The sequence below is a fragment of the Temnothorax nylanderi genome, unplaced genomic scaffold (assembly GCF_030848795.1).
Source record: "Temnothorax nylanderi isolate EJ_2023f unplaced genomic scaffold, tnyl_v1.0 TNYL_tig0216_pilon, whole genome shotgun sequence".
NCBI classification, from domain to species: Eukaryota; Metazoa; Arthropoda; class Insecta; order Hymenoptera; family Formicidae; genus Temnothorax; species Temnothorax nylanderi.
In genome coordinates this window covers 47,504-68,401 of record NW_027249278.1, presented here as the reverse complement: position 1 = coordinate 68,401, position 20,898 = coordinate 47,504, and the positions used below count along the sequence as shown (strand labels likewise).

At 35.9% G+C, this 20,898-nt stretch overlaps 1 protein-coding gene across 5 annotated transcripts in view; it reads left to right on the top strand.

Annotated features, from left to right (window-relative positions):
* LOC139779250 (uncharacterized) overlaps positions 1-20,898 on the top strand; it is a 55,450-nt gene continuing 34,552 nt past the window's right edge. For 4 of the 5 annotated variants that reach the window (XM_071717545.1, XM_071717542.1, XM_071717544.1 and 1 more), the window contains exons 1-3: positions 1-133; positions 216-553; positions 19,280-19,474. The gene's annotated coding sequence lies outside the window, so the exon portion shown is untranslated. The remainder of the gene's footprint in view (positions 134-215; positions 554-19,279; positions 19,475-20,898) is intronic. The other variant, XM_071717541.1, reaches the window with a different exon arrangement.

The following is a 20,898-nucleotide window of genomic DNA, read 5'->3' as shown; positions in this document are numbered from 1 at the left end:
GAGTTGCGCTTTCTCAGGAGGCGCATCAGGATATGACTTCCAGTGGCCGCTCTCAGTAGGTTTCGCTCTGATATTGATTAGTAATGTCAGAGAGAAACAGGCTTCTCTCTGGTACTGTAAATCTTTTTAACACGTGGGTAACAGTTTTTCTGCATCGTATCTAAGAATAGTCTTATTTATTATAAAGTTATAACAGTTGTGTATTCCAATATTAGGTTTGTTTTCTATTACTGAACTGGCTGCACTAGTTCAAGAAGTGTACACTAGAGCGTTTTCTATTGCGGAACTAGTGTCAACAGCGCTGTTCATTATTGCAGTGCAGCGAAACTCAGTGCAACAGTTCACTGAATTGACTGCACTAGTATAGTAGAGGCCTGTTCTTTTCAGCAAACTTCTCTGCACGGTTCATCTTTCTTCTTTTTCTTTTCATGTTGGAAAGAAAAAGAGAAAAGACGAACCGTGCAAGAAGTTCAGCTGAAAAGAACAGGCCTTTATTAGGTCTGGAGCCAGTGCAAACAGTGCAAGAACTACGAATGGCCGTCAAAATCGAAAAGTACGTCATACAATAACAACAAGTTAAGCAATAAGTATAGAAATAAGGGATTTCCTAGATTGAACATACTTTATTAATATTATTGTAATACGTAACAAATTATATATAAATTTTATATATAAACTATACAATCGTCGCTATATTTGTTGTTGGAAGAATAATGTCAAATTTGAAAGGCTATAAAATTTTATGCTGATTTATAACAATACATTACACTTACATATTTTTACAAGTAATTTAATTCCATTTTTATTTTACAAGTAATTTTTATTTTTTCCATGAATTGAAAATATAAGCACTGAAATCCGTGTATAAACCTATACATTTTTTTAACTTATTTTCATAACATTTTCATTAAAATGCTGTGCCACTTTCCTTTATTTACTAAAGTTAAAAAATCGAGAAACAATGAACAATCAAGATATCAATAACGTAAAATATAATTTATTATCAACTAAATAAAATTGACAGACCGTTTCGAACTTCACTGACAACTCCTTCTTTACCGGATACAAAATAATATAAAAAGAATTAGAGGAAGTTTGGGTATTTTAAACCACCCTAAGTCTTTTTCAATATAACTTTTCAAACTACATGTTAAAGATAGCTGAACTTTGTTTACGCTGAGTTGTAATGCCAAATGTTTGTTACAACGTGTTCCTAACCAATTTCGTTTATTTAAAGTGAGTTTAATGTTGTAGCAAAATTTTCGAAGGTAGATTTTTGTCGGGTAATTTGAACCGTGTCGGGCAAGGTAAACCACTTTATTAATCTTGCAAAAAAATAATTTTTGTCGTGTTTTAAGGCATTAATAATAAGTATTTAAAGTGTTAATAATAAAATAGTCTATAATAATTATTATATTATACATTTTTTTAATTGTAATTTATTACAATCTTCACCAGCTTTTTTCATAAAATGGATTTTTTAGCTTATTCCGGATATATAACGAGTTGATAAGCTATGGATCAAGTCTCGTCTTGTTAAGCCGTAGAATTTTGCTTCCACTATCTCGACTTGTTTGACATCACTATTTTTACCTTTTCATATAAATAATAGAAATGTACACCATATGACACTTGCTAAGTATGCCACACTAAAGTTCTATCTTAGTTTTACATGCAACAAAAAGCAATTAAGAATTTGTAAGTAGATTAACTGCAAAATAAAAGTTTATATAAGGTAAAGGTACCAATACCCGGACATGTACCTATATCCTTTATTATTTATAAGTATAACGCGAATTAAAATCAAAGATAAAAGTATTTTTTCTTGTAATTTGAAACTTCAATTATAATATTCAAACGTTTATTTCCATAAATTTATATTTTTTTAAAGGTATCCAGACACAGGTACGTGTCCAGGTATTGTCCAGGTACATTTTCTACGCTTAAGTGTCCGGGTATTGGTACCTTTACTTTACTCACCTTACGCTGTATGCGATACACGCCAAATTTTCAATTTTAATTTGTTATTTAACGACACGTTGTACCATGCTACCACTTTGTATGTTATGTTATAGAGCCGGCAGCTAGTAATTCCACTGCTGTCCGCTAAATTGTAACACTTAATATTCTAGATATCGCGGTGGTTCTATTTATAAGAGTATTTCACTTTACCCACCCTTCCTCTAAGTTATAATTATTAAAATTAAAAATTAAAATAATTGAACATACAAATAAAAATAAAAAATGCCATATAAAAGACTAGAAACTAAAACTGAGCTACAAATAGTCTATCAAGAGACCACATATAAAAATTGAAAATACAAGTAGAAAAACAAAATATAAAATTGAAAAACAAGTAAATAAATAGAATGAATAATAATATTATAGATATTAACAGAAAAACCAGTTAATATATCCAGGTGAAGTAAAAAAAATAAAAATTAATAAAACGAGAAACAGAAAACTGTAAATAAAATCAATAAATAAAAAGATTAAAAAATGTCTATAATAAATATTCTTTGTTCAGAAGCGAGAAAATACTAAGGTACTCGTCTTATTAGAGCATGTATTAGATAAAGTGCTAGATTCCGGATATTATATAAAAATATGCGATCAGCTTTACACCAAATTTTTGTAGATACGGCTCTTTATCGACTAATTAGACTAGAAAATGAGTCGCAAAAATCGTAAAATTACTATACTAGTTTATATGGGACCCCAAATAAAAATGCCTCTGTCACGGTTTTAATCACAAAATTTTCACATTTTTCTATTAGACGAAATGAAAAAAAACATTTCTTTTTGTAGATTAGATTCCAAGGAATCTAACGCCACTATAAAATATATAGGGGAGACCGGGGCTATCCGTTTACGGGGGCTATGTGTCCACAGTACTGCTATCTCAAGTTTTAAAAGACAGATGTCTCTAACATTGTAACAAGTAGTTGAAAAATCCCCTACGTAAGAGATGTTTGTTTTCTTGCGATGCCTCTCGCAGACGCTTTTTTATACGTTAAAAGAAAAGCGAAAACAATTATTCACATTTTTCGACGGTCGAAAAATTTGCTGTACGACAGTAGTTTAACTTAAATTAAAGTAAGCAATGCATAATATTATCAAGTAATATACAGGGTGTATCAGAATGTTTGGTACTTTTTTCATATTTAGATAGAGCGAGCCAAACTGAGTCGAAAAGTCATGTACCATTTTGCAATTTTCGCAATAGTTGATGAGTTATTAATGATTAAAAATCGCCGTATTGGCCCGGCCCACCGCCAAATCCAAGCGCGCGGCGAGATGCGGCCGCTTCGCGGTCGGCGCGCGGGCAGTTGTTTACTTCAAGCGGCACGAGCGGCGCGTAACGCCGGGCCCCCGTCCTGAGCGATGATAGTTTCTCGCCTTTTTTAAATAAAAATAAAATTTTCTAACAACATAGAAAAATTTTTTGTGCGTACTTATGTACATACGTGTGTACATGCATACACAGTAAAATATCAATTGTACTGCTTAAAAAAGCGATTACTCAATTTACTTTTTTTTCTGTTAGTAAGTAACGGTTGTCTTTAAGAAAGAATATTTTCTTGATAATAGTCTTAAAATGTACAAATTTTAGAAAGAGTCTTTATCATGTACTCGAAAGAATAATTTATACTCCTTCAAAGAACATAATAAAATTTTATTAAAGAAAAGTCAAAATAATAAATAAAGTAATATGAGGACCCTCGAGATTAAAATAGGAGAAGTCAAGGCTATGACGGTCAGACGCAGATCACAGTGCGTAATATCAGAAATAACTGATTTATTCGTCGTTTTGATACATTACATCGATCCGTACGTTTCGGCTCAGCTTTGAGCCATCTTCAGCGGTAGTTACAGAAGTTAAGTTACACGTTCTCCGTACCGTATGGTGAGTTTACTGATTCAAAGTATCAGAAACATAGACCAATTGATCCATATCTGTAAATTTGTTTAATTAATGTTGAGATATTAAAAAGATCTCTTAGGAAACTCACCATTCGGTCTGAAAAACGTGGAATACAGAGCCATGTACATAATGAATACTCTCTGCGAGAAGACTTGACGATCTTGTCGACACGACACACAATGATATGAAAGGTCTTGCAAGAAGAGGCATCTAATTGTTTAATTCTTCAATTAAGAATATAAAATTAAAACAAAAATTCGATTTACTTATTATTTTGACTTTTCTTTGATAATATTTTATAATGTTCTTTGAAGGAGTATAAATTCTTTTTTCATACAAAGTACATGACAAAGTACATGACAAAGACTTTTTCTAAAATTTGTGATAAGTACATTTTAAGATTATTATCAAGAAAATATTCTTTGTTAAAGATAACCGTTACTTACTAAAAGAAAAAGAGTAATTCGAGAATTACAATTATGTACGTAATAAAAATTTAAGAATTAAAATTGTGTACATAAGTAAAATTCGTGAATTACAATTATGTACATAATTTTAATTCCCGAAAAATTTTTATGTCATAACGTAAAATAAATTCAGAATTAATATTTTGTCTAGACATAATTTTAATTCTGCATTTTCAATTATAGCTTAATAATAATTCGATGAATTATAAGTATCTAGACATAATAATAATTTCTTTTCTTTGAGTATCAATTTAATTTGGTAGAATTTTTATGATGATATTAAATAGCAAAACGGCGTGCCGTATACGCACACGCAAAAAAATATCATTCTAGTGCTAAAAAAACCAATTACTCAATTTTCTCTTCCTTTAAGTAACGATGATCTTTACAAAAAATGTTTTCTTGATAATATTACTTAAAATAAATAATATTCTAAATTCTAATTATTCAGTTCTTCAGTTAAGAATATAAAATTAAAACAAAAATTCGATTTGCTAATTATTTTGATAGGAGAAGTCAAGGCTATGAGGGTCAGACGCAGATCACAGTGCGTACGCTATATTACGTAATATCAGAAATAACTGATTTATTCGTCGTTTTGATACATTACATCGATCCGTACGTTTCGGCTCAGCTTTGAGCCATCTTCAGCGGTAGTTACACAAGTTATGTTACACGTTCTCCGTACCGTATGGTGAGTTTACTGATTCAAAGTATCAGAAACATAGATCAATTGATCCATATCTGTAAATTTGTTCAAATAATGTTGAGATATTAAAAAGATCCCTTAGGAAACTCACCATTCGGTCTGAAAACCGTGGAATACAGAGCCATGTACATAATGAATACTCTCTGCGAGAAGACTTGACGATCTTGTCGACACGACACACAATGATATGAAAGGTCTTGCAAGAAGAGGCATGTCGTAGGTCAACACATCGGCGAGGATTATAACAAAGCACGATTTGACACCGTCACAATATTGCATGTACCAATAGTAAAACCCCGATTTGCCAACGACCAAGTTCATGAGCATGGATTACAATTTGCTCAAAACCGTGACATATGCATGATGCAAAAAATCCGTGTCATTTTGAGACGGTGTCAAATCGTGCTATGTTATAATCCTCGCCGGTGTGTTGACCTACGACATGCCTCTTCTTGCAAGACCTTTCATATCATTATGTGTCGTGTCGACAAGATCGTCAAGTCTTCTCGCAGAGAGTATTCATTATGTACATGGCTCTGTATTCCACGTTTTTCAGACCGAATGGTGAGTTTTCTAAGAGATCTTTTTAATATCTCAACATTAATTGAACAAATTTACAGATATGGATCAATTGGTCTATGTTTCTGATACTTTGAATCAGTAAACTCACCATACGGTACGGAGAACGTGTAACTTAACTTCTGTAACTACCGCTGAAGATGGCTCAAAGCTGAGCCGAAACGTACGGATCGATGTAATGTATCAAAACGACGAATAAATCAGTTATTTCTGATATTACGCACTGTGATCTGCGTCTGACCGTCATAGCCTTGACTTCTCCTATTTTAATCTCGAGGGTCCTCATATTACTTTATTTATTATTTTGACTTTTCTTTAATAAAATTTTATTATGTTCTTTGAAGGAGTATAAATTCTTCTTTCGAGTACATGATAAAGACTCTTTCTAAAATTTGTACATTTTAAGACTATTATCAAGAAAATATTCTTTCTTAAAGACAACCGTTACTTACTAACAGAAAAAAAGTAAATTGAGTAATCGCTTTTTTAAGCAGTACAATTGATATTTTACTGTGTATGCATGTACACACGTATGTACATAAGTACGCACAAAAAATTTTTCTATGTTGTTAGAAAATTTTATTTCTATTTAAAAAAGGCGAGAAACTATCATCGCTCAGGACGAGGGCCCGGCGTTACGCGCCGCTCGTGCCGCTTGAAGTAAACAACTGCCCGCGCGCCGACCGCGGGGCGGCCGCATCTCGCCGCGCGCTTGGATTTGGCGGTGGGCCGGGCCAATACGGCGATTTTTAATCATTAATAACTCATCAACTATTGCGAAAATTGCAAAATGGTACATGACTTTTCGACTCAGTTTGGCTCGCTCTATCTAAATATGAAAAAAGTACCAAACATTCTGATACACCCTGTATAGTTATCAGGTGTGAGAAGCGTCAAATCTTAATTCCGCATAATCTAAAATTGGCAACATGTTAAAGTCTGAAAAACGTGGTCGGGGCTATCTGTTCTATTTTTGATGGGGCAATGTGTCCACACTTCATAACGAATTGTTCTTTTATAAATAGATAATGGTGCGTAACTACAAAAGAAAGACTTTCCTTAAGACGGATAAGGTAGACATATCCAATAAAATTATACTTAGAGCGATTAAAAGAATAAAAATCGAGCGAGAATCTTTTCACAAATACAGCGTTAGACTTTGGAATAAGTGTTCAGGCTCTCACTTGCTACTGTAAAAAAGTGACCTACGAGCAGCTACTTGATCCTGCGATTCAAGAATCGTCACCAAATTTTTATTTTAAAAATACACGTTAAGTTAAATATATGAGTTTATCTTAAATTATTGAGTATTTTCTATTTCAAACGCTGCCGAGGATAAAGTAAAGACCCTAAATACAAAAAAAGATTAAAGAATTGAGGGGACAAAAGAAACTCATCACATTGATTTTGCAACGGACTCAAAATCAGTTTGATGCCACCGTATATAAGCAAAAGTCAGCTCTACGCAGAAATCCTGTCAAAAAATCTACACAAAGTGCCTACTACTGCTCTGACTCCAACGACTAGGCAGTTTTTTCAATATTATATATTAATAATAAATAATATTATAAATAATTATAAAAATTAATATAAATAATGTGTTTTTTATTATGTGGACGGATAGCCCCGCATATGGGGCTATATGTATCTACGTTTGACTTGCCCACTTAAAAAATTCGCCTCTTTAAAATGTTAAAAGATTAACGATTCTAATTATGTTTTTTTTTATAGCAAGGTTGAAGGGTTATACCATTAAAATTTTAGCCAAATATCTTTATTAGTTTTTTAGTAAACTTGAAAAAATAGCCCCGATCTCCCCTAGTTCACCGGAAATTTTATTTAGAATTTGTTAGTTAATATTCGTGAAAATGAGGCAACCGAGCAGACATTTTTGTCGAGGTGAGGTTAGGTAGACTTGGCAACGTCACTGCCTAATGACTGTACTGATAGTTATGCGATACGCTTTCCTTGGCCGGCTAAAAATAGTAACTGTCATTCTTTTCTTGCATTTCGATACTCTTTTTGGAGTAATTAGCACAAGTATTTTTTTCACCCATACTCCTCTCTGACAGCTCGGATGCACAGCCGATCAAAACCGAGTCAAACGAAAAATATAACAGAATTTATTTCTGCGATATAAAGTAAGATATTTTTTTTTACGTGTAAACTTTTACACCTTATTCATAAAACTATTTTTCACATAGGAAAATTATCCCAAGTGTCTTTCTAAACGTGATGATAATCAACAAGCAGTCATATGACTAGCACGTAGCAAGTCGCCTACCTTAAATCGAAGTGGTAAAATTAAGTCAAGAAAGATCCTGGAAATGTGTGAATTGTGATCCACTTGATCAAATATGTTAGTCCATGATTTATAAGATAGATAATACTAAAAAATTAACATTTAATGTTTTAATGTAATTCGCGTTAAAGGGTAATATATCGGCATTCCTATAAAAGTCAGCTGAAAATTAGAGACTTGCAGAAATAGATGAAGAATCAGAAATCAAATTAGTGTGCGCTTTCAGACAAACGATAGAGCCTCTTGTTTTTATCAACAGCATGTGAACGACTAAACACTGTTACCTGAGAAATAAGTATAAACATATAAAATCTCGTGGGGCGCCATGTTCTTTGTACACTACAGCGCTTTATTGCCCGACTGCACTCTTACACTAGTCAGTTCTCGCTTGCACTAGTTCAGTTCTAGTGCAGCATTAGTTCAACATAGGAAACAAACATATTGCAAGTACTGATTTGTTCACGTTATGTAAGGGATTTTAATATTATAGTGGCAAAATATATATTGAAAATAAGTAACGTAACCTCAATGATAGTGTTGATAGTAGTGAATATAGTAATTATAATAACACATGATTTTCCTCATGTGTTATTAATTAATTAATTAATTAATAAATATAAATAACACAGTAGAACAGCCAAAATAATTATTGAGTTCCGCTAGTGGATTATAATAGTTGGGTTCCTCCATAGTACACAACAATACCAATCGTTTATTTCTATTACATAAAAATTTTTTTTATTTAAATTTAAAGGTTGGCCACTTTAAGCCATTTTTAGCCAAATCCAGTTTTGTTTTAAAATTTTTTAATAACAAAAATTAAACGGTTTTGAACATTTTTATTTTAAAGTAATAAAATAATAGTAATTACATTTTGCAAAAAAATTAATAAGAAATAGTTGAAAATTATTTTTTTTTCTTAGCTCGCGGCAGTTCAACATTGTCGTCCCTCAGATAACAGAGCATACCATGACAAATATAAATCATATAATTGTAAATAGAGTTACTTTTTCTTTGCTGCGTTTTTGTCAATATTTAATTGTATATAACTTAAAACTACCAATAAGTGAACAAATATTCCCAAAGAATTGTCATCAAACAAAAGGCAAAGTAATAGCAACAATTTTTTATTTAATACAATAGCAATTTTCGGGAGTAATTATTTATAATAAGGCCTTTTCCGAATTTTGATATTTTTTTGCGGCTCCTTGGTAAAAATCTTTGTTGTGACTCCGACAGTGATAAATCAATCGGGGCGGGGAGCCCGAAAAATATGTAACCTACCTATTTTTTTTCTTTTTTTTTAAGTATAGTTTAACTTTCCACGCAAACGTTCAATTTTCTTTTATTTGAAAGTACACACATATTAGCAAATTACTTCTCTTAATATTGACACAAACCGAAATGATTGATTATTATCACTAACGGAGTCACAAAAAAATATCAAAATTCGGAAAAGGCCCTATTCTAAATAATTACCTTTTCGGACATAGTCTTTGTAATACACATGAACATTTCAGTAAGTTGATTATAGCAAGACACGGACAAGAGTTGCTCTATCAAATACTTTCTTGCTTTCATCTTGCCAATATATTGCTACAAAGTAACAGAAAAAAATAAAAAACGTTTCTTGCAATAATATGCAAATATGCAAATGTTGGATTATCCGATAGATGGCATTCGATAGGATCTGTTTCTCGTATTTAAAATATGACGAACGGTGGTGAAATATAAGAACGATATATAAATCACGGAACTCTGCACAACTTGTATCAGTTGTATCGTGGAGTCCACTCTTATAATAAAGTGTGGCACACTTTTGGATTGATGTTGTGTGGTAACGTTAATGCGACCTTATTATAGTTAATAGTATATTTATTTTCGAAGATTGATAATAATTAAATAAACACAAAACATAAAATGCATGTATTTTATAAGAAATCTCGTTTCCAGATGCGGTGTCCAACCGTCTCCAATAAAATATGTTCAATAGTTCGTGCATAATCGAGCGGTGTCCAATCGTTACATGTCCAAACGAAGGTCACCCAATTTTCGGGTTCTCTTGTTAGATTATTTCTAGCGGCAATTACCTATATCCAGAATTAGATAAACAAGGAGAGAGATTTTATTTCACCAAGTAACTAAGCCTGTAGACACACGATATGAAGGAAAAAACTAGATTCTATGCTGGATGACTTGTGTTGATCCCTGATTGAGACGACGATGTTGAACTGCCGCCAGCTAAGACAAAAATAATTTTCAACTATTTCTTACCAGTATTTTTGCCAAATGTAATTGATATTATTTTATTACTTTAAAATAAAAATGTTCAGAAGCGTTGAATTTTCGTTATATTTTAAAATAAAGCCGGGTTTGGCCCTAAAAATAGCTCAAAGTGGCCAACGTTTAAATTTAAATAAAAAAAATTTCGATATAAAGGAAACGAATGGTACTGATGTGTTAATACACCCACCTATCAAATCCACTAACGGAACTTAATAATTATAAAAAGGTTTGATTTTGTTGTACTGTGTAATTAATAAATAAAGCAATATGTGTCTGTTTTTTATTGTAAAGTGGTGATAAAGTAAAGAATACAAGTGAGAAGGCCCTTAATTCTTATTTATTTAACTTAGTCCATATTAATTTATGCAGATTTATTCATATTAATGTATGTACAAATACCTTATATTTACTGACAAATAACATGAATAATAAAATATTTTCTGTCAACAAATATATTAAATTAAGCAACAAAGAATAAGAATTATAAGCTTTTCCACTGTATTCAAAATTTATTTACTTTCTGTTAAACAAAGTTTCCAATTCTTATTTTTTATTTGCTCAAATAAATTTACTCATATTAACTCATATTTATTATAAATAAAAAATGGAAAATAATAATTATAAACTTTTTTATTATATTTAACATAATATTTAATGTCTATTCACATTAATCAGTATGCATTAAATGTATACTTTTTATACAGCGAAGCATTGATAAAAAATAAGAATTGAGAACTTTGCTATGTATGCAATGCTGATTTTGATATTTAAATAAGTAAAAAGTTTTTATTTTTAAATAAGATAAAAGTAAGGATAATGAATTTTTCACTGCTTTTAGGATAGGTATAAATTTAATATTTACTGAGGTGTATGTACAATTTTGTACAAAAAACATCTTCAGTAATCTTCAATATTAGTAAAAGTTAACTTTTAAAAAAGGGGAAAAAGGCGCAAGTGTATACGTAAAAAGGGTTCCACAAAAAAATGTTATTTTAATCTGCCAAAAAACTTGTATAAAGAATGTTAAATGTTTAATGTAAAATTATATCCTACTTAAAAAATTCAACAAAAGTAATGAAATAAAAAAATTGCACCAACTGACAATAGAAAATTGTATTTACAAAAAATAGGCTTGAGGTTACAGAAAAGTAATATTAAAAGTTAAAATATTAAAGCATAGAGTATGAAATCGAGATTTAAAAACACTTGGCGCCATTACATGAGACGTATTTCCGCGTAATTCGTAACCGCGTAACCAATCAGAAGCGCGAATATGCGTAACCGAAAATCCAAAACGCTTCTGATTGGTTACACGGTTACGCGTTACGCGGAAAATACGTGCCATGGGACATCACCCTGCGATGACTGTTGGCGCGCGAGATCGCAGGCGATCGATAGAGCGGAGATCAACGGGTGAGAACAAAGCGGTCGATCGGTATTCGTGGTTCGCATGGGGTAAAACCGGTATATCCGGGCGTTCCGGCGAATACAATACGGAAATTGCAAGACACGGCATATCAATAGCGCGGTCGTACTAAATATGCGGTTAGCCGAGAACGCTCGGTGGAAATAGAGCACACTCGCGGGTTGCGTAGAATCATGCGGAAAGCGGTATCGGCGTGGAGAACACTCTACACTCGGGTCATGTCGATATAATAAGGAGAGCGGTGCCGACGGCTGAGGACGTTCGATAGAAGCGGAGGACTCTCCACCCCAGGTCGTGGTGGTGCGGTAGGAAAGCAGCGTCGACTGTCGAGAATCGCTTGACGGAGACAGAGTACTCTTTACCCTGGAGGTCGATTGTGTATCGTGAACCCTAGTGAAAATGACAAAAGTGAGCATTTTCTTGATTGTGTAAGTTTCACTATAGTGAAAATACGAGATATTTCACGTGAGATTACTCGACAAGAAATTTTGTGTCAAATAACGCCAAATTGTGTCGAAATGTCTGTTTAAACACAATCAGTGTGTTCAAATGATCGATGATCATCTCGGATCTTTTACATGATCATCAAATATGATCGAGATTCTCTTTTTAGACAGGACCGTCTTGTATGACACTAATAAATTAGCGTTGCATTATTCTTTTGTATTATTATTATTATTCAATTTTGACATTGGCCATATCGAATCCTGTGAGGGATCGGGTGCCACTTGATTTATTAAGAAGAAGAAGGGACCGTCGTGTATACATATATCCAAATTTAGGACGACGGCTTTTACGGTATAATACTTAAAATAAACAAAAGTACAGTACATTATAAATATATTTTTACATGTGTTGTGTATTTATTATTTATAGTTATATAATGTTAAATTATGTTATTATATATACTTATAAAATAATACAAATCTTAAATTATGTTATTATGTTAAATTATGTTAATACATAATTTCCTTCTGTTTTTCCGTGACATTCGCATTATTTACGTTAAACCAGTTAAACGTAAATATATAGGTACACAACGTTCCCTTCTTCTTTTTAATAAATCAAATGGCGCCTGATTCCTCACAGGGTTTGATATGGCCAATGCCAAAATCGAATAATAATAATATAAAAGAATGATGCAACATTAATTCACTAATGTCATACAAACACTACAGTCCCGTCTGAAAAGAAAATCTCGTTATTAGAAATGCTAGAAAAGAAACTTATATGCATATAACTGTCTAGAATACTCTAGAATATAATTCATGTCTCACGAGTAATGCTCCCGTGAGCATAGGGATGTCAAATTTTCACTTGGATCATAGCCAATCGCGCGTATTCCTTCACGTGAGATGAAAGTGCAAAAAGTGAGAATGTTCGACAGAGATACACAATCGATTCCCTGGTGTTTGACTCGGGTCGACTAAGATTTCGGAACGTGAGAACGAGTGATCGGACGAATCAGAAGCTGGCTCACGGCGGAATCTGTCTTCCAGGAAAAATTGCGGAGTCGGCGGATGCGAACGCCGGGGTGAGTCAATCGAGACGGTTAGGTATTATGGGCGCCCTGACGCCGCGATCGCGCTCGGCGGCGTTCGGTCGTTTCCGGCACCGTGCTTCGAATCTCGCAAGAATAGATGGGCACGCCATGCTTTTCTCGTTTGGCGGGTGTTCGGCCGGGGATGGTGCGTATTCGGGGGGGGGGGGGGGCGCATTGTTACATTGTTACACTTCCTTTTAGGATGCGCGAATTTGGCGTGAATTGGGCACTATTCTGTCCCCTGGTTATCTTCGCTGTCGGATCCGTCAGTGTCGGTCACCTCATTATCGGGCGGGTGAATGTTCGGTGCAGGTTGAGGTTCTGGATATGAATGTGGCTAACCCACTTTCCGCTACAGTCGCAGAGATCTACGATCACCGACGATACGATACGGCGCACCTCGCGTTTCCATACCCACTTTCCAATTTTCGGTTTCCACAGGCGGCATGGCAGATTAATGTCGCTGGAATTCACACGCGAGGTGTACGCGCACGAGTTCGAAGGCTCCTCGAGGTGTCGGCGTGTTTCGTCGGAAAGGGGTGCGACGACAGTATTCGGAGCAGCGTCTCGGTTGAGCGGGGATGAGCAATCCTGGTTCATCGCGACCGAAGATCAGATATACGGGGGTATACTATACCTCGTGGCCTCGTGCCGCGCGGAATTATACGCGAATTGCAACTCGGGGATGCGCTCGTCCTAGTTCCGATGATTTTTGTCCACGTGTTGCGCGAACTTCGTCCTCACTGTTCGATTGGTTCGCTCGATCGGGTTACAATGGCGCATGTATCAGAGTGTATGCGTGCCATACGTTATGTGCAGCGAGCATTTTCTCGAGTTTTCCGGAACGGAGCTGCATCCCGTTATCGGACAGAATTACGTCGGGGCGAAATATTATTGCTTCCGCGATGTTTGTATAGTGACGGCAGAGGTGGTAGTACGGCGTAAGAGTCGCATTTCGAGCCATTTTGAAATTGCATGATCAAGAACCAGTTATGTCCCTTTTTAAATCGTGGCAAAAGTCCGATTAAGTCGAGCGTAACCTGCTGCCACGGGCATATGACGGAGGTGGCGTGTAACGTGGCCGCCGGTCGGATCTGGGCTACTTATGTGCCTTAAGACACTAGCTTCTGGCAGCTACGGATTGCGTAGATTGCGCTACATGCCAATAATATAACTGAGCAATGCGGGAGATCGTTTTTGCTATTATATAAGATGTCCATCGGTGGGGGTGTCGTAATTTCGATGGAGGATCTCGGGGCGTTAGTCTTTGGCCACGCATTCCTTCCACTGGTTTTCGACGGGTACTTCTTTAAAATCGTGGTCATGGAGCACATGCCGATATAATTTTCCGTCCCTAACGTCGTAGTTCAGATGATCGCGGGGGACATTCTGCACGGCGTGGAGCATTCGGCGATTCGGATGGAGCAGCGGATCGGATGGGTAACGACGGGAAGCGTGGACTGTCGTGATAGGGCGTCCGCGACCCGGTTAAGAGTCCCCTAAGTCCCCTTCCGATATTTGATCTCGAGATCGTACTGTTGGAGCTCGAATGCCCATCGTCCCAGCCTCCCAGTGTATGCATCTAACTTCTGCAGCCACCGGAGAGAGTGGTGGTCGGTTATGACGGTAAAAAGGTCATTCCCCCATGTAGTCGTGCATACGGCAGATACCCCATATTACGGCTAGGCATTCGAGCTCCATCGCGCTGTAATTCCCATAGACATAGTATATCTAGACCGAGCATTTGCCTTTATTTGAGGAGTGGGGGTAGAGGTGCACATAGAAAAGGAGGCACTCTATTGTGGTACCGTTCGTTCTCTCTCGCTCGCGTGCGTGTTCTCTCTCGTTCGTACGCGAACGAGAGAGAACGAACGGTCCCACAACGATTTCTACGTGCACCTCTACCTCCACTTCTCAACACTCGATCTAGATATATACTATGTCTATGGTAATTCTTTTCGGCCTGGTTGAGGGTACAGCTCGCATACGCGATGACTCGCTCGCCCACCGGGAAATTCTGTGTTAACATGATCCCCCGAGTTCAGTAGTGCTGGCATCGGTTTACAACACAAAACGGCGAGAGAAGTCTGGGCGAGTACCGATACGATAGTCAGGGTGACTTTCAATTTTTCAAACGCGGTGTTTTCTTCCGGCCCCCAGTTCCAGCGGGCTTGCGAGTCAATGCGGTGAGCAGCGCGGCGACGGTCGCGAAGTCTTGTATGAACTGCCGATACTACGAGGCGACCCCCAAATACTGCCTGATCTATTTCATCGTTTGCGACTACGACCAGTGAGTAATCGCCCGTACTTTTTCTGGGATCCCTTCTGGGATGCGGATCCCTTCACGGTCGACTATGTGCCCAAAATATTGTAGGAGTTCACACAAATCGGCATTTGTCCGAGATTAGTGAGATTTGCTTCGCGAAGGCGTCGGAATACCTCGCCCAATAAGTGTTGTTCGAACGTTTCGCTTATGATAATTATGTCGTCGAGGTATACGAAAACATGTGGCTCTAATTCGGGCCCGCTAAAACGTGGCGGGGACGGAGTGCAGGTCGAACAGCATTACTTTTAAACTGGTAGAGCCCCTTAGGGTGCGTTCCACTTAACGCTCACAACGCTCGTATCATTCGTCTTTGTTTAACATTTGACAGACAATAAGGATGAAATGATTCCACGAGCGTTGCGAGCGTTAAGTGGAACGCACCCTTAAAGGCGGAAGACTCTCCACCCCGGATCGTAAAAAAGCGGCGTCGTCTGTCGAGAATCGCTCGACGGAGACAGAAAACTCTTTACTCCGTGGTTGCGTTGGCGCGGGATCGAATTGTGGCCGAGAATCACTCGGCGGAGACAGAGTACTCTCTACTGCGGTGTTTGACTCGGTTGTGTCGGCTAGGATTTCGGAACGTGCACTGAGAAAAATCTCTCGGAAAAAGTTAACACAATATTGTAGACCTTATTTTGTCAGATAAGTAACTTTAAATTGTAATGTAATAGAAAATATGAAATACACCGATTAACTACAATTTTGTAGCAAATTTATTTTGTCACATGCAAACACAAAAACTGTGATTCTGTGAAACAAACGCGCGAATTAATATTATAATATTTTACAGTCTTAAACAGTTTGTCAATTGATTTCAGACAATCTGAGATTTCTCGGGCGATAAAAATTATTTAAAAAATGATTAAATAATGCTTATCACCAGAACTCTTTAGAAAACGTTAGAACACGTTCAGAACTACACGAAAATTGTAATAAAACTCGCAGAACTGTCGAAATACGGCCAGCGTCTCACCCTATTTTCGATAAATTCCTGACTTTCAAGCGTTATTAATTTATTTAAAATTATACAACGTTGCTAATGCCGGGAACTCTTTAGAAAATGCTCCTATACGTTCAGGACTACTTGAAAAATATTTTACATAAACCGGAACTCCGAGATTTCAACTGGCGTCTTAACTCGGTATACTCGTTACATTGTAATTTTTTTTTTAGTACCTTATAATTAATTTTTTTGCTTTTATATGGCAGAACTCTTTATAGAACTGTTATAGAACTATAGATCTCGCAAAATCTGATGAGATACAGTGGTGGAACTTGTGTAGGACAAAGTGAGACGCTGCGTGAACCTAGCGTCTCAGTTTGTACTGACGCGTTTTTTGGCTTTAAAGGCCAGAACTATTTGTTTAAACTATCAGGAACTCTAGAACTATTGAAAAGGAAGTCAGAACTCTCAATAATTTGTGAGTTTCCGCAAAATGAGACGCTAGCTTCACACACACCAATCTGAGAATAATTTTTTAGAACAATTTTTTAGACTCATTTACTACAATTTATCCCTGTCCCTATTTGTACTATTATTTGTAGAAGAGATCTTCACAATTGTACTATCTGATGCTACACTTTTTTCTGAGTGTGAGAACAGCGGATGATCAGACGGATCAGAGGCTGGCTCACGGCAGAATTTGTCTTTCGGGGAAAATTGCGAGATTTTATACCCCCTATTAACATGGTGTCGCGTCGGGGGTAGTGGCGTCGGAGGACGCGAGACTCGCGAGAGCCGGGGCTGCTGGGGTGAGTCGGCCGAGACGATTCGGTATTACGGGCACCCCGCCGCTGCGATCGCGCTCGGTGGCGTTTGATCGTTTCTGACACCGCTCGGTGTCAGAGGTGATACATATTCGGGAAGCGCATTATTACAAGATTTTTTACAAATAAGCTTTTTCAAGATTGTTTTTTTTTAGTAATACTTGGCAAATTGCATTGGTTAATTTCATATCTATTTTAGAACAGTTTATGAATAATTCAATTCTTTTCAACATTTGTGACATGTACTTTTGTATACTTTTATTGTATATTTTATTGCATATTTTATGTCCTACTTGGCATGTCTTTTATCTTTGTAACGTTCTTTTTTTTACGGAATTATAAGTTGGCGTCTATTTTTGATATTAAATTTTTTATACAAATAATTAAATTGTTTATTCACTAATATGGAGATATGAATATAAAGTCTCTTTTACCTTTGTAAAGTTCTTTTTTTATAGAATCATAAAATAGATATTTGCACAGAATAATTAGGTGCAAGGAGTGCTTGTACTTGACGTAATGCTTTTACCTTCTTTGAAAATGTAATTTTGTACAGATATCACACCTCTTTTTAAATAACATTAACAAGTATGTCGCGCGACAGGGTGTCGCGCCCACTATTTATACAGCGATATTTCTTATCAAAATTGAGTCATAAAGTCCTGAGCCATTTTTTTCTATAATGCTCAGTAAAGCAGTAATTATTGAGTAAACTCAATCCAATCAGCACTGTCTTTTAGTCGGGCCAATGTCAGTGAGCCGCACGCCTGGTAGTGCGCTCACTCATACTACCAGGCGCGCGGCTCACTCACATACGGCCGAACTAAAGGACAACACTACCTACGTCTGCCTAGCTGGCCCCCTCACTTGATTAAAATTTAATGACTAAATTATATGATAATGCGCTATTTATGTGTTCTTCAAGTTCATGAGAAAAAATTTTTTCGCTAATTTTGTTTAGCCAAAAAAAAATTTTTTTAATGGGAGCTGAGTAGGCTATCAGTGAGCCGCCTCCCCCCACATGTTAATCATAAGCAAATCTAAAAAACAAATACACAGGATTTATGCGCTAATTATACACTCTCTCATCAGAGTAATTTCAATTTTTGCACCGCATTTCTTAAGGGATTTTCCTCTTGGTGCAAATAGTAATATTGCCTTATAACTCGTTAAAAATACCAAAATTCGATTACCTAACTATGCACAATACTTACGCGAATTATGTGCTATTATTTTAAGATTGCGATTTTTGCGCCGCAACCCTCCGAGGACTTTCCTCTTGATGCAAATGGTAATATTCCCTTATAACTCGTTAAGAAAATACTTAAAACATATTTATTACCTAATTTACCACTAGCTATTGATTGAGACTAATTACAATTTGATCACTTCAACCGCTGAAATATGAAAATATGAATAAAATAAAAATATATAAAAGATCTCTTGAATAACTCAAATAAGAATAATGAAAGAAACAATAAGACGCGGTAATTAATGCGCAATATATTATATTATCAAATAGACAAATTAAATGAAATGGTATTAAATTAACCTTAATCGTATTGCCTCTTTCATTATTCTTATTTAATGAAAATTTGAACTCCGTTTATCTGACAATGAGCGGTTCGCGTAAATAAAACGCCGCCGTTCCACGCGAACTGCGCTGTGCGTGAACTTGGCGCGAAATATTACCGTGTCTCTTGAAAGTATTTTCCGATGGTCCAAATTTCTATATAAGCAGGAAGCTGTATATAATATCATAAATACATAATATTAAATATTATATGCATCTAAACAAACGCTAAAATGGATAATTCGGCAAAGTCCATATCATGCAACGATTGTTTTTGATCAAACTTTGAACTTTTAAACCTGTATTCAGTTATGTATCTATCACTTTATGGAGATTAAGAAAATTGTATAATAATGTTAGTTTTTCTTATGTGTAGGGGAGAGCGGAGTTGATTGTGACACGGGGTAGTTGTAACATTTCAATATCTTGAATATCGAGTGGTCCCCCAATCATAAAACTTGAGAAGAAGAGATATGGATGAAAAAAATGTAAGAATCAAGCATAGCAAGTGTGGTGTGTTTTATTTGTTCGGCGGCAGAAGGTGTTATATGTGAGATCTCTCCAAAAACAGGTAAGAATCAGATTTTTCTGTTGTAATCTATCCGGGTTATAGTCTAGTAGAGGATTGCGATGTCTCTTAGCTATTGGCTTATAGTGTCCGTGGTACTGTCGCGCATTTATTTAGCCCAATTTTGGAATTTTATGAGTATAAGTTAGAGACTTAGGGTCGTATTTATATAGCTGTTGATTGATCCGCAATTGATCCTCAGAAAGAAAGAAAGATGAAACATGAAAGATGAAAGATGAAAAATTGATTTAAACTTGGCTTAAAACCTGATTCTCAGGTTGAGTCGCGACTATAAATACGGCCCTTACGGGTTGGATGTGACAATATTTGATGGGGTTGATTGTGACACTTTTAAATCTCGTGAATTAATGAATTTAGTACTACAACCGTTCACTGAGCGGCTAACAATAAGTAACAATAAAATGTGAATGGCTCTTATCTTTAAATCTAACAAATCTCATTTAATTGTTATTTAGCTACTTAGTCAGTGGTTATAGTGCTGAATGCATCCATTGATTTGAATGCGATGCAGACTGAAAATATATAATAATTTTGAAAAAATAATGATTATTCGGTAACTTTTCAGTATCGTTAATTATTCATTTATTTGATTTAATTAATTTTGTTAATTAAATCAATTATCAATCATTAATCGTTATATCAATAATCAATCGTTAATTTCGTTAATTTACACAGATTAAGTAGGTTATAGTCATTAGTTTCCTAAGAATCGCAGACTATAATCAAAGATTTAACATATTGTTGCACTCGCCGCGTCTCTCTTCCGCACTCACACTCGCGCGCTCGCACTCTCGAAGCTCGCGGAAATAAAGGGAACATGGTGAAAAAGGAAAACAGTCTTAACGTTTATTAAAGTCTCGTTACAAGAAGAGCGCGGACACACGTCCGAACGGTCCAGCCGCTCGAGAACAAATCTCACAGTCGTTGTTAGATCAATCCGGCTTGTTGCTAAACGGCCGGTTCTACAATTAGTTGTATTTCGGAGTCGGATGTCGGAACGCAGCCGATGGTCCAATGAGAGAATTTCTTTTTCAAAAACGAATTTTCCTCATTGGATTATCGGCTGCGTTTCGACATCCAACTCCGATATACGACTGATTGTAGAACCGGCCTAAGGACGCTTCGCGACTCTTGTGTACCGGGCATCTCGCTCGAGCTCAGCGTGGGTGCAACAATATTATTTTTTTTCTTTTTGGCACTTGCAATACTTTGTGCTATGTTACCAAAAACTTTTATTGTTTTGTAACATATGAAAAATAAATTTTTTATTTGCAGCGTGCGCTTTTTTTTATGTAAAACACATCCCCTTCAACCGATGACTTTGTATATGGCTTTTGAATACTATTTTTCAGTAAATTTTTCCATGTCACTACAGGCTCCATGGGTGGGTCAGTTGTGACATTTTT